At 40.0% G+C, this 11724-nt stretch overlaps 1 protein-coding gene across 27 annotated transcripts in view; it reads left to right on the top strand.

Annotated features, from left to right (window-relative positions):
• Positions 1–1042: 1042 nt before the first annotated feature.
• Positions 1043–11724, top strand: part of LOC105479621 (coiled-coil serine rich protein 1) — a 1449255-nt gene continuing 1438573 nt past the window's right edge. For 5 of the 27 annotated variants that reach the window (XM_011737671.3, XM_071092587.1, XM_071092590.1 and 2 more), the window contains exon 1: positions 1049–1490. The gene's annotated coding sequence lies outside the window, so the exon portion shown is untranslated. Of the gene's footprint in view, positions 1491–1765; positions 1945–1997; positions 2339–11724 lie in introns of those variants that run through there. The other 22 variants (XM_071092592.1, XM_011737672.3, XM_011737675.3 and 19 more) reach the window with 14 other exon arrangements.

Here is an 11724-nt window from a genome sequence, read left to right as displayed (position 1 = left end):
TGTATTTTCTACCTAGAAATGGTCCTACATTCTATCAGAATGGGTTAAAAAAAATAGTGCGCGCCCGCGCAAACACACATACACACACACACACACACACACACACACGGAATTAAATGCACTACATTTGCTGTATTGCCTGCTAAAGGCATAAATATACTGGAGTGGAGATAAAGAAGGGGATGGATGGGAAAGAGTTCAGGACTCAGTGTAAACCTGAAAGGAAATGAGGCAGTGCAAGGGGAGAGAGGATCAAGGGAAAATAAATTATGTAGGCAACAGAACCATGCATCAAAAGTCTTTTCGATATCTAAACTGGCAAATGTTCTCCAGGGGACCATCAGTCAAATGATGTCAAATTGGTAGCTGGTTCTCTTGTAATGCCTGTATTGTGTAGGACCTTCCTTGTAGGAACACAAGTTCCACTCTCGGACACAGTCGCAGTGCTTCCATTATCTTACAGAACTGATTGCTGCAAATGGTTTCTGGGAGGTGTGACCTGCTTAAAGGAAAGAAGCCAGGTTTCTTTTCTTGTTACTGAGGAAGGAAGACACTTGTCAGGATGTGAATTGTGTGGGTGAGAAGGAAAAGCAGAGAAAGAATCTGGTAATTCCTTCCCTTAGAGTAGGAAGAGAAAGAAGATAACATCGGAACCTTGGAGAGGAGAAATACAGTGCATTTATTTCCAGCATCCCCGCAGTCACTTCACATCTCTTCAGACTCTCCCTATTCTCTAGTCTTGACCTGCCCATGCACTTGAACTCCACGTAAGCACGAGGATGGGCTGGGGGAAAAGGCCCGGTCCGCGCGGTGGGATATTGCTGCCCCTAAAATGAAAACTCAGCAGCGGGCCAGCAGTGGGTGTGCGCGCGTCGATGCCAGAGGATGCGTGCGTGGAAGCCGGCGGACGCAATGGGCCGGGCGCCGCCCTCCAAGCCGCCCCGCCCAGCCCACCCCACTCCCCCTTGTATAAAGGCCGCGCTGGGGCCCGCCCTCCTCACAGCCCGGGAGCGCGGCCTGCCGGGGAGGTGGCTCTCTCGCACCCCACACAGTCACACTCCGCGCACTCACACACTTGGAAGCGCCTCCCCACGTCCCTCCCCTGCCCTCCTCTTGCTCTGCTCTTCTCTCCCTCACCACAAATAGTCGCCGACCTACTGCCAATCCGTCTCTCTCTCTCTCTCTCTCTCTCTCTCTCTCTCTCTCTCTCTCTCTCTCTCTCTCTCCTCTCTCTCTCTCTCTCTCAACATGACTGACTGGGAAGCGGTGGCTCGGGCAGAGCAGCTCTGCTGGCGCAGGCAGGAGGAGCAGGAGGATTATTAAATAACGCAGCTCGACTCTGTGCAACTGGGAGTGGAGAGAAGGAGCCCAACAGCCGAGAAGGGGAGGGAGGGCAGAGGAGGGGGAGCAGGAAGGACACCCCCGTGCCCCGAAGACATAAATCCCTGAGTGCCCGGGAGGAGCCTTAACAAGCGCACGGAGCCCTCAAGGTAGTAACGCCCCTGGTGCCTCAGCGCTCAGCGGGTCGCGCGTCGCGTCGCCGCTGTGTGGGGCCGGCCGCAGGCGGACGCGGGGATGACCGCTCGGCAGGTGACCGCGCTGTGTAGGGGCCGTCCGGGAGCAGCGCGCGCCCAGGCCCGGAGCGCCGGCCGCGGGCCCGGCGTGCTCGGCGCAGAGACCTGGCCTTGCGGGCGGGGTGGGAAGGAGGCGGGCGGGCTCGCTCCCCACCGGCCGGCGGCTCCCAGTGCACTGCGTGGCCATTTCCTCCGCGCTCCTGCGTGGTTTGCTGCCTGCGGCCGCGGCGGCCGCTCCAGGGCGATGCGGAGCGCTGGCTAAGGAGGCAAGAGTTGGCGCAGGCTTCGGGTCGCTCCCCTCCCTCGCCACTCGCGTCCCGCAGGTAGAGGCGACCGATCAGCGCTGGCGCCCTGGGCTGCGGGTGCTGAGGTGGGGACGGCGGCGAAGAGGGGGAAGGGGAGGAGGGGGCGGGGAGCCCGGGGCTCCCAGAGGAACCGCAGTGCCGGGCCGGGACGGCCTCTTGCCTCCGCCTGCTTGTCCTCTGGCGCCGGTTTCCTGGATTGGAAGCAAGACCCTGCCCAGAGGCAGCAGTAACAGCAGCGACTTAGATTGAACCAATTGCTTTGTGGTGGCGTGTCAAGGGCCCCAGGTTGTGTGTGTGCGTGCGTGTGTGTGTATGTGTGTGTGTGTGTTCGCGCTCCGGACTAACCATGGGTTGGTTCACCTGAGTAGAAAGCCGTAAGCTGAAACCGCATGTGGCCCCCTGGCCCCTTCGACTTTTGGCTTGTGTCCCAGGGACTCGTACACACGGTGCCAGCAAGGGGTAAGGGTGACGGAGGGATTTGTGAATGGTGCTTCTGCGTGCGTGGAGGCTGAGCCTTGCTGATGTAAAGGAGGAGGTATCCAGGGTGAGAAGAAAGGCTATTTATGGCAAAGAGTTGTGAAATTTCTTGGGGTTTCCTTTAGTGTATCCTGAACTGCTTTCTTTCTCTCTCTCTCCTTTCTCTGCCTCAGAATTAGAAGCAATTATGCCTTCCCTTCCTCTCGTGGGACCTGGAATATGAAATGAAGTAAAAAAAAAAATCACTCATATTTTTACAGGTAGAAAAAAATACTTATTAGAAGTTACAGATTATTTGCCCTTTAATGTTTTTATGTCCTCTTCTCCACCCCTCTTACCTTTTCAGGCAGTCAGTAGGACTTACAAGTCAGAAAATACCTACTTGGTTTCAACAGTTTTCATTTCTGAAATCTTTACAGTTGAATACCTTCCTATTGAAATGTTACACACATCCTCCCTTCTCTGCCCCTCAAGGACTATTAAAAATAATGTGTACACGTTTAACGTAAAGCTGGTTTTATTAAAAGCCTTAGGGAGAACGGAGAAGAGGACACCTAGGTGGGGGTCAGTTATCACTGGTTCCTTCAAAACTGGTTATTAAGGGAAGACCTAAAATACTGTTAAGCTAGGCTATAGCATAATTTGTTTTGGTTTCTCTTTCTGTTTGCTTTATAACATTATAACAGGTACATGTTCCAGATACGTAACTTGAAACTTAGAGATGACTTGGGACAGTGCCTGTCACGATGCTTATAAAATGAATGTTTTCTCTTAAAAGTAGCCACCTGTACTTTCATAGAATTGTGAGTGGGTTTAGCAATAGGACAGTGTCCTTAATATTACAAACTGAGATGTCTCTAAAAGCCTGTCAACACAATGTTTTCCAAATATTGAAGTTCCATGTTGTAACCACCCTTTCAATAGTTTCACAGAGAAAAAAGAGAAGTTGGTCAACCTATTGTCAGAGTGATTTGTCTTCATTTAAATTAATTCATTATTTTGATCAAAACAAACCAACTGTTGTTTGTATTGTTTTATTGATTTCCTTAACACTCCTGTTCTTTGAAAAAAAAAAGTAGAGTTAAGGATTTGATATTTTGATTTTGTTAGATTTATATTACTTTGAAATACATTTTCAACACAGAAGCATGTGTAACTTTAAATATTAGGTTAGAACTCAGATGGAGAACCCCACTCTGAGGGTTATTATCTCAACTATCCCAAACTATGGGAACATAGATATAATAGGAAATTTAAAAATGTAATTGATGAACTCTATTACTGCAATCATTAAAAGTCCGATTTATGAGTATTTTGTTTTTGACAGTCAAGAGAATCAACAGCTGCTTATGATTTTAAAGATGCGTTATTTATACCACAGAATGTTAATTTAGATAAAGTAGAAAATGAAAAATTTGTTATATTTTTACAATAATAGTTATTCAAACCTTTATTGCGTTTTATTACTCATCATAATGCTCATAATAAAGGGCCTAACGTGTGCAAGGCACTAGTGTCTAGGCACTGGGAAGGAATGAGAGATTCCTTGTTCCCTGTCCTTCAGGAACTTACTTGCCATGTGGGAGGAATCTTATGCTCATGCTTGAGTGTAGAGTTAACAACCCATAACAATAAGAGATTACATGTCTAATGAGTATCGCAGGAGTTCAGAGCATGACAATAACATTTCATACTGGATTTTGTTTGAGAATGCTTTTGGGGTAGGTAAGACTTGCTTGGTCTTGATCTTAAAGGATAAGTAGGATTAGTACATTGTGGATAAGAAAAATATAAGGTACAAGATGCAAGTCTCCTGGAATAATAGAAAAGAACACATAAGGGAAGATAAGTTTGTTTTGACATAAATTAAGATATTGCTGGATATTTTGCAGAGTGCCGGTTGAGTCTGTTTTGGATGTACATCCTTCTACACATTCTATCCTTTTTTTTTTTTTTTTTTTCTGAGATGGATTTTCGCTCTGTCACCTAGGCTGGAGTTCAGTGGCGCTATCTCGGCTCACTGCAACCTCAGCCTCTTGGGTTCAAGCGATTCTCCTGCTTCAGCCTCCCAAGTAGTTGGGACTACAGGCGCATGCCACCCAGCCCAGCTAAATTTTGAATTTTCAGTAGAGATGGGGTTTTGCCATGTTGGCTAGGCTGGTCTCGAACTCCTGACCTCATGATCCACCTGCCTCGGCCTCCCAAAGTGCTGGGATTACAGTTGTGAGCCACTGCGCCCTGCCCACATTCTATTCTTGAAATTCATTGTTAATATTTACACGTTTAAGAAGACAAATCTTTAACTTTATATTTTGTTTGTTTTTTGAGATGGAGTTTCGCTCTTGTCGCCCAGGCTGGAGTGCAATGGTGCAATCTCGGCTCACTGCAACCTCCGCCTCCCGGGTTCAAGAGATTCTCCTCCCTCAGCTCCCTGAGTAGCTGGGATTACAGGTGCGTGCCACCACACCCGGATAATTTTTGTATTTACTTTAGTAGAGATGGGGTTTCACCATGTTGGCCAGGCTGGTCTCGAACTCCTGACCTCAGGTGATCCACCCTCCTCGGCCTCCCAAAGTGCTGGGATAACAGGCATGAGCTACCGTGCCTGGCTTATATTGTCTTTTAATAGAAAATATGTACTTGTATTACTACAATAGTACAATAGAATTCTTGTAGAGAATATGTACTTTAAATATTTAAATATATCCACCTCACTAATGTGTTGAGTAAAAGTGGCATATGTGTAACCTCTTTATGGTGAGGTGTTTTCAGTATTTCCTTAAGCAAATCTTTTTAGGTTTGTTGTAAAGAAGTGTGATGATGTGTAAAAGAATAACAATAGCATCTTTTGAATAGTTAACATTTTATTCTTCATATAAAATGTGTAGTCTATTAAATAATATATTTTATATAATATTTTATTTTAAACTTCTTAGTTTTATCTAATCTATTAGATTAGATTTTATTTAACATTATTGTATGCAGCCACATAATAGTTAATCTATCCCTATATTATTTGCCATAAATATATAGCTATGATACAGAGCTTGTGGTGAACGTTTTGGAATTTTAGCAACAATTTTATGGCTAATTTAATTATCTTCTGATAAATAAATTGCATTAACAATAACACCATGACCTTTCTCTATTCTAAACATAGTTGTTTTTTTCTTTGTGTATATAGGTTGATTTTAGACAAACTGTTTAAAATGCATTTGTTCATTTCACGAATAAAAGGGAAACATCTGAATTGACTTTGAGTCTGTCTATTCAGTATGACACCCCAGAAGTATGTTGTGGTGACAGTAAGGAAATTGCGCAAATATTAGACATGACTTTCAATAAACAACCAAATGGAATTACTTTCAGATTAGTTGAAATAAAATATTTTCATATATGTATTTTGTTGACAGTGAATAGATAAAGAGTTATTACAAAACTGAAAGCCTGTTTAATCACCAATTTTATATTCATGCAAGAATGAAATGATTCCCCATGTAGTTAGGGTACAGACTAGCCTATCTGTTAATTGGTACCTTTTGAGTTTGGTTTTGGACTATATGTCACAGGTGTATCATTTCAATAATGTAATTTCATCCACTGTATGACTGACAGCTTCTGCATGATTTCCCTATTGGACAGTGACAAAATCTGTTTGCTTTATAGTGAGTACATACGCTTCTATCAGCAATATTATCTTCTCTGTGCAGGAGTGTCAGTTAACAATAAAACATGAAGTCTGGGGTGGGAGAAGCAGTGAAAAAAGATGGGGAGATTGAGAAGAAAACACTACAACAAAAGAAACATGTTTTACTATGAAGCTTAAACTGAATATTAAAATGTGAAGCTGGCTATTCTAAACTGCAATACATTATCAAGATATTGTTATCAGTCTACTTTAAACAACCATATTGTATTTTAAGTTGTTTCCATGCAGGCTACATTTTTTTAAAAGATGTTTGTTGGAAATGTTTACTGAGGTGTTTGATATTACAAATTTTTAAAAGATTTCTGCTTAGATCATTAACTAATGAAGTTATTTGCCAAATTCCTGGCCCTATACCTAGAATAACTTAAAGCACAGCTTTTGGTTTTGCATCATTTACACTGCATTAACTCTTCTAAAATATTAATTAAACTTAAACTTGATTAAAATTTTTGAATTTTTAAACTGTGCTTTGATATTAAATACAGTCCAAAGGACTTTTATAAAGAAGCACTTTATTATCTAGTGACAATTCTTAACCTAGAGTAGTGGTTTTCAAAATGTGATCCCCTAAGCAGCAATAGCAGCAACTATAAATTTGTTAAAATGCCATATCTGTAGCCCCACCACAGACTGATTGATACAGAAGTTCTGGGGTGGGGTTCTCTATGTGATTCTTATACACTCTAGAATTTGAAAGCCACTCACCTACAATATTTTAGAGTAAAAACTGAAGGCTGTGTCTTTCTTCTGTTTTATAAATAAGTACTTCCGTCAGCTGGTAGTAAACTAAGGTTCAGATATTCAGTTTTGAAAAATATTACATTGTCCATCAAAAGATTTGCACCTTAACTATGTTTTCTGACCAAATTTTTAATGAGTTCCCATTGCTTGTGCAATAATTTGCTGTTGATGGGGGAGGGAATACATGAAAATTTAACTGGATAGTAATGACCCTAGGCTGGACCTTACAATTCTCTTACTCTATTTAGTTATAACGCAAATGGTATGCACAACAGAAATTAACCAATTTCTGTTTAGTTTTGTTGACTCTCGTGATATTTTTGGTTTTGGCATATAGTAAGCATCTTTCTCTGGATAAGATTACAGCTATTTTAGCTGTACAATAATAATGTCACAAATGTGAAATATTCTAATTCTCACTGCTGAAATAAATTTTAGACCATAGCTCTACATCTTTCAAGATTAAGGATAATGTGTTCACATCCTGTATCTCCTTTATACCACAATGTCTCTCCCTTTCCACCGAACCCTTGCTTCTCTATTTCAGTCATCACCTCCCTAAGGATACCTTTCTTGGCCTTGTTTTCTACATCAGTTGCCCTGTTATATATAGTTTTGCATTATGTTCCTCTTCCTTGTGGTACTTTTGGCAGTTTAAATTTTACTTGTTTTGTGTGATTGGTTTAGTATTGCTTCATCAGTGTTAGCAATGTCTAGCACATAGTAGATGCCCAATAAATAGTGGTTAAAAGAATATATGAATAAATAACTAAGCTTCTGTGCCCTAATTCTAAGAATGTTTTATTTTTTCCAAAGAAATAAACCTTAAGAAATATTAAAAATAAGGGGAATCTTAGAATTTTTGCAAACATAGGTATTTCCTATTTTGCAAATTATGAAATATTATTAACAACAATAGCAATGACTGTAATGTGCTGGACACTTCTTACATGATGTACACTTTATAATGTTATGTCATGTCATTTTAACATTGTAAAGTTAGTTTGATGCATATATTAGAGATGAGGAAACTGAGTCTCTGTTCTATGATCTGCTAAACTGTATAGACCAAGCTTTGATTTTGAAAATTATAATGATTCAAAAAATATGAAACTCATAAACAGAGAAAGTCTGAAGGAGTATATCTCTTCTTTATTCCTAATTTAACCAAGGGCCCAGCAGCAATATCTGTGTATTACCTATCCTTTGCCACCATCTTGAATGATTCTGCCATTGCTTCTTGGGTCACTGGAACAGTGACCGAAGGAGGACTTGGAGATGGAGGACCTGCAAGGCTGGTAGTCCCATATTCTTATTGCTATTTTCAATAGGGATATTGTGCACTCTCAGTGCCATTCAACCACAATTCTCTTACTCTATTTAGTCAGAATCACTCAACTCTTTAATGAAAATTTAAAATGTAACCAAGTATAATTTTGTGAATGTGTGCCTTCATGCAGAGAAAGTTCAGACAGTAGATACTCCACTTCATATTTGAAGTTATGCAGCTTATCTTCTGGAAAGATTCATGCAGAGCTTTGAGCATGTTGCTTAAGAAAAGTTGAGCTTATGCGCAAGTTATGAATCTAGCTTTCCTCCCATGAAAAGGAAATATGTTCACTGCTACTATCAGATTTAATTTAGTTTCTTTTAACTTTTATTCTTCGGTTCATCTATTTAACTGTGGATTTAATCAGTGTTCACATGTTCATAGCAAAGGATATATTTCGGCTGATTTCATAGAATTAAATGGACAGAAAGTTAAATTTGGTTATTTTGAAGCTCTCTTCAAGACTATACAAAGTTATATATATTTTATAATGTGTTTAAATCAGTCAAAACCATGACTAAAACTAGATGAATAATATCAAGGAGTAAAAAAATGTTTTTTTAACTAATTTTTCACTTATGGCTTATTTTGTGGCTTTTGTCAAAATCTATTTCTGTTACTGGAAGAATTAACTCTAACTTGAGCCTTAGCCATGCTCCTGATTCAGAAGCATTTGTTCTATATAATGACAAAATTAACTGATTTCTAGCCTAACATTTTGTGACTTAACATTAAGCAGCCTTTGATATTCAACTCTAACATTACAGCCTATTTCTAGTAATTAGGCTTACTTATATAACTGAAACTGATTTCTTGCTTAATATTTTCCCCTGTATCTTGATAAATTACCCAGTCTCTCACTGTTCCTCCTAGCATTTGAGCAAGGCCCCCTACCTTTTTTTTTAAAAAAAGACTGGGATCCTGCCTCTGAAACAACCTCATTTCCTGAGCCATTTTATCTGCCAGCAGACACCAGAAAACACAACACATTCCTGGATCTCCAAACATTGCTAGTTCTTAGAAGTATGCTTCATTTCAGTACTCACTCTTAGATTTCCGTGATGCCATCTACTTATGGCATATTGCCTTGCTCCTGCATACTTAGACTGGTTAGACTTTTTATAAGTATTTACAGCTGTGCCTCTGGAGTGGTTTTTTTTTTTTTTTTTTTTTTTTTTTTTTTTGAGACGGAGTCTCGCTCTGTCGCCCAGGCTGGAGTGCAGTGGCATGATCTCGGCTCACTGCAAGCTCCGCCTCCCAGGTTCACGCCTTTCTCCTGCCTCAGCCTCCCGAGTAGCTGGGACTACAGGCACCCGCCACCACTCCCGGCTAATTTTTTTTTTTTTTTTGTATTTTTTATTAGAGACGGGGTTTCACTGTGTTAGCCAGGATGGTCTCAATCTCCTGACCTCATGATCCGCCCGCTTCGGCCTCCCAAAGTGGTGGGATTGCAGGCATAAGCCACCGCGCCTGGCCTAGCTGCGCCTCTGGAGTGCTTTCTAAACTACAGTGCAGGTGTAGTACCAGGTTGGGACCATCACCCGACTGCCTCATTTTGCGGAATGTAACCTTTGCTTACCTGGCTGTGCCCCTCTAGAAAGACAGTCATGTATCATCATTGACAACAAATATTTTATAAATGTTTATTACATAGTTGAAGTCCATCAGTTTCAAGAATCATGCACCTCTTATTGGTATAATCCTAAAGTGTAAATTACCAATAACTTATGGTGTTTACTGAACAGCTTAATCCATAATAAATGAAGTACTTGTAATTCCATATCTTATTTAGTGTCCAAATATGATATATGTGTACAAATATATGCACAGTGTACATATGAATTCTTTAGAATTTGCCTGTTTCTCTTTTTCTAGTCACTTAAGTTCATGATGATATGACTCTTCTGCATTCTCCTTCATAACCTTGTTTGTATCTTATGTATTTAGAATGTAGAACAATTGATGAAATTTATTCCACACAATAAGGTTTCTTCTTTAATTTCTCCAGTTCATTAGTGAAATTTAGTACTGTTACTGTATTCAAGGAGTGTTTGTTAGCTGGGTGTGGTGGAGCACTCTTGTAGGTCCTAGCTACTTGGGAGACTGAGGTGGGAGGATTGCTTGAGCCTAGGAGTTCGAGGCTGCAGTGAGCTATGATCACACCATGCAGTCCATCTTGGGCAACAGCAAGACCCTGTCTCTAAAAAAGAAAAAGGTAAAAAAAGAAGTATTTGCTCAGCTAAGTGTACTACTCTAATTCAGCCTTCATGGGGGTATCAGTGATATACCATTCTTATTAAACAAATTCAGAGTAAGTTGTATTTATGTACCTATTCACTGAAATTAGCTTTTCTTGGAAATTGTTAAATCTTATAAATCTGTTAATGAATGTTTATTGTGTGTGTGTGTGTTTTGCAATAGCAGCAAATAATGTATCACAAACCTACATCATGTTTACAAATAAAAGCAAACCAAACATGAATTAGAGGCATGGCAAAAATAAATGGTTAACTTTCTAGGCAAGTATCCCTTTAGAGAACTGTTTTTATGCTTGTTTAGTTTTGTTTATTTTATAGATATAGAAAGGACCAAAACATTAAGTCTGAATATATAAAATATGTTGTGAGTGCTTCTTTATAATAGGCAATATTCTTCAAGACATTTAGGAAAAGCTTGAGGCGAGAAAACCATGCATATATCCCAGAAACATCAGATGAGAAGTTAGGAAAAGGAGGAAAATACTAGCTCTAAACAAGACCCAAATTCATTGTTATAAATATAAATTAAGAATAACTTATTTCAGACAAAATTTCAATATATTTTAGAGATAACAAAACCCCACTGAGTTTGTACAATAAGATTCTTAGATTTTCAAAGGAATGTTACCTAGTGCACAGATAGCTCAAGAATAATTATTGGCTTTTTCAGCTATTAATATTTTATTCATGTATAATCGACCAAGGAATATTAAAAGTATTATTCATAAATGAGCTCCATAAAAGTCAGAATGTGATGCCCATAATGTAAATCTTAAAAATTAAAGTACAGATTACTAAACTGGGCCCTTAAATGAAGCATTACAAATTTGTACACAGGTATATAAACTTTTAGAAACATTATGACTAAAATTGGCTTTGAGGGGTATTCCTTTACAGGGTACTTCAAAGTGTAAATATAGGGGAATTGGGGAGATAGCTTCATTATCAACAACAATTCAGTTTCTGATAGGAGGAAGGGTACTGAAATGGGAAGTTTTACATTGATTTGAGGGACAATATATTATGAATTCTAGCCTGGCTTGAAACACAAAGGGGATAGAGACCCCAGAGTGCTAACTATCCAGTGAGGAGAAGGAAGGTATTGCCTCTCAGGATATTTCTGAGGAGAGTCAGGTTCATTGGATGGTGATATAGAAAGCACCCAGCCTCAGACGCCTGATTCAGGAAATAAATGGATGAGATGTTTTAAAAGCTAAGGAATTATAATTTGAATATAAAACAGATTAGTAAATTTGAAGTTCTGGAGATTGTCTAATCTCAATTCCAATCTGCTAGACATCAATCTGCAGTCACCTTTGACGCAGAGGAG

This window comes from Macaca nemestrina, chromosome 3 (genome assembly GCF_043159975.1).
Source record: "Macaca nemestrina isolate mMacNem1 chromosome 3, mMacNem.hap1, whole genome shotgun sequence".
Classification (NCBI taxonomy): domain Eukaryota; kingdom Metazoa; phylum Chordata; class Mammalia; order Primates; family Cercopithecidae; genus Macaca; species Macaca nemestrina.
Note: the sequence above shows the minus strand (reverse complement) of the source record. Positions and strands in the feature narration are given on the sequence as shown.